At 35.6% G+C, this 2,500-nt stretch overlaps 4 non-coding genes across 4 annotated transcripts in view; all 4 read left to right on the top strand.

Annotated features, from left to right (window-relative positions):
* Positions 1-137: 137 nt before the first annotated feature.
* TRNAS-AGA (transfer RNA serine (anticodon AGA)) lies at positions 138-219 on the top strand. The gene has a single exon. It is a non-coding gene; the product is annotated as a tRNA-Ser (tRNA).
* Positions 220-1,121: 902 nt separating this feature from the next.
* TRNAY-GUA (transfer RNA tyrosine (anticodon GUA)) lies at positions 1,122-1,211 on the top strand. Its single transcript is given in 2 exon segments — positions 1,122-1,158; positions 1,176-1,211. It is a non-coding gene; the product is annotated as a tRNA-Tyr (tRNA).
* A 239-nt stretch (positions 1,212-1,450) lies between these two features.
* TRNAS-AGA (transfer RNA serine (anticodon AGA)) lies at positions 1,451-1,532 on the top strand. Its single transcript has one exon. It is a non-coding gene; the product is annotated as a tRNA-Ser (tRNA).
* Positions 1,533-2,434: 902 nt separating this feature from the next.
* The window catches only part of TRNAY-GUA (transfer RNA tyrosine (anticodon GUA)), a 90-nt gene continuing 24 nt past the window's right edge, over positions 2,435-2,500 (top strand). The window contains 2 exon segments of the tRNA in view: positions 2,435-2,471; positions 2,489-2,500. The exon segment at positions 2,489-2,500 is cut by the window's right edge and continues 24 nt beyond it. This is a non-coding gene — a tRNA (tRNA-Tyr).

The following is a 2,500-nucleotide window of genomic DNA, read 5'->3' as shown; positions in this document are numbered from 1 at the left end:
GCAGGTCACTGTGGTCAGGATTAACTTCCCATGGAAATCATCTCTGATACAATATTACTTCAGTCATCCTCACAGCCTGAAATGAAGTAGCTCAACCCATAGAGAAACTTTTGTAAAAACATCACATTGCGTAAGAGGTAGTCGTGGTCGAGTGGTTAAGGCGATGGACTAGAAATCCATTGGGGTCTCCCCGCGCATGTTCAAATCCTGCCGACTACAACCACATGGTTGTTTTATTTTTCAGAAAATTTACTAAAAGCTTGAAACCAGTGTTGCTCAGGGTGAGTCAGGAACTGGCACATCAAAATCTTTAGGATGCCTGCCTGTTCTCTCTTTCTCTATCCATCATTCTCCTCCTCTACTTGAGACTGAGCCCAGGAATCTCAGCAGCCATACTAAGTAGCATTTACTAATTACAAATGCATTTTGAATGTCAAATTTGTAAGAAAGTTTTGTACATTTAGCAAAATATCAAATTCATTTGAAAGAAAATGATGTCCACTCAAAGTAAAAAGAGCTTTGGTTACTTTCAATGCACAACATTTTACTTTCAAATCGTGTCAGATGACTTTCAGTCCTATTTATTATATCATTAACCTCTCCTTTATTAAAAATTGTGCTTTAATGCAAAAAAAGAAAAATAATTGTCTGTGCATACTCTCATGTAGCACAATTATCTTCACTAGCTCAAAAGGGCCGCTCATTGTCCAAAATGAATTGTCAAATCAGAACAAACAATGGAATATCCCCATCATTCCTGGAACACTTGATTAGTTTACAAAACAAGCAAAATTTAAAAGTGTGTAGAAGGTTTGATAGGCTCAAGCATCTCTAATCTTGATGTAAGTTTGGCTACAATAAAAAATCTATTGAAAGTGCTTTCCAAACTAGCTCTGTAGCCAGTTGATAGTAATTGCACAAATATAAGTCAAACTATTAGTGATATTTTCCAAATGATTATACATGACAATTTGTGTGATAAAGCAACACAGGAATAAGTAGTTGAATCTCTTTTGTGTAGTCAAATCATTTTTTATTTTGCTTGGAAAGTTGATAATGTTTAAAATTAACACTCAATCATTTTAATAGCATGTAATATCACAGTTGGACGATCATGGAATCCTTCGATAGCTCAGCTGGTAGAGCGGAGGACTGTAGAGGAGATTGGTACGGAAATCCTTAGGTCGCTGGTTCAATTCCGGCTCGAAGGATGATGATTTTGATAAACTTAGATGTCAGTACTGACATTTTACAAACCCAAAACTATACCAAGTATAAAGCATTCTCCAAGTTATATTTTAAAAATCATTAACGCAGGTCACTGTGGTCAGGATTAACTTCCCATGGAAATCATCTCTGATACAATATTACTTCAGTCATCCTCACAGCCTGAAATGAAGTAGCTCAACCCATAGAGAAGCTTTTGTGAAAACATCACATTGTGTGAGAGGTAGTCGTGGCCGAGTGGTTAAGGTGATAGACTAGAAATCCATTGGGGTATTCCTGCGCAGGTTCAAATCCTGCCGACTACGACCACATGGTTGTTTTATTTTTCAGAAAATTTACTAAAAGCTTGAAACCAGTGTTGCTCAGGGTGAGTCAGGAACTGGCACATCAAAATCTTTAGGATGCCTGCCTGTTCTCTCTTTCTCTATCCGTCATTCTCCTCCTCTACTTGAGACTGAGCCCAGGAATCTCAGCAGCCATACTAAGTAGCATTTATTAATTACAAATGCATTTTGAATGTCAAATTTGTAAGAAAGTTTTGTACATTTAGCAAAATATCAAATTAATTTGAAAGAAAATGATGTCCACTCAAAGTAAAAAGAGCTTTGGTTACTTTCAATGCACAACATTTTACTTTCAAATCGTGTCAGATGACTTTCAGTGCTAATTATTATATCATTAACCTCTCCTTTATTAAAAATTGTGCTTTAATGCAAAAAAAGAAAAATAATTGTCTGTGCATACTCTTATGTAGCACAATTATCTTCACTAGCTCAAAAGGGCCGCTCATTGTCCAAAATGAATTGTCAAATCAGAACAAACAATGGAATATCCCCATCATTCCTGGAACACTTGATTAGTTTACAAAACAAGCAAAATTTAAAAGAGTGTAGAAGGTTTGATAGGCTCAAGCATCTCTAATCTTGATGTAAGTTTGGCTACACTAAAAAATCTATTGAAAGTGCTTTCCAAACTAGCTCTGTAGCCAGTTGATAGTAATTGCACAAATATAAGTCAAACTATTAGTGATATTTTCCAAATGATTAAACATGACAATTTGTGTGATAAAGCAACACAGGAATAAGTAGTTGAATCTCTTTTGTGTAGTCAAATCATTTTTTATTTTGCTTGGAAAGTTGATAATGTTTAAAATTAACACTCAATCATTTTAATAGCATGTAATATCACAGATGTACAATCATGGAATCCTTCGATAGCTCAGCTGGTAGAGTGGAGGACTGTAGAGGAGATTGGTACGGAAATTCTTAGGTCG

The sequence above is a fragment of the Pseudophryne corroboree genome, chromosome 4 (genome assembly GCF_028390025.1).
Source record: "Pseudophryne corroboree isolate aPseCor3 chromosome 4, aPseCor3.hap2, whole genome shotgun sequence".
Taxonomy (NCBI): Eukaryota; Metazoa; Chordata; class Amphibia; order Anura; family Myobatrachidae; genus Pseudophryne; species Pseudophryne corroboree.
This window is presented reverse-complemented; position numbering and strand designations above follow the sequence as displayed.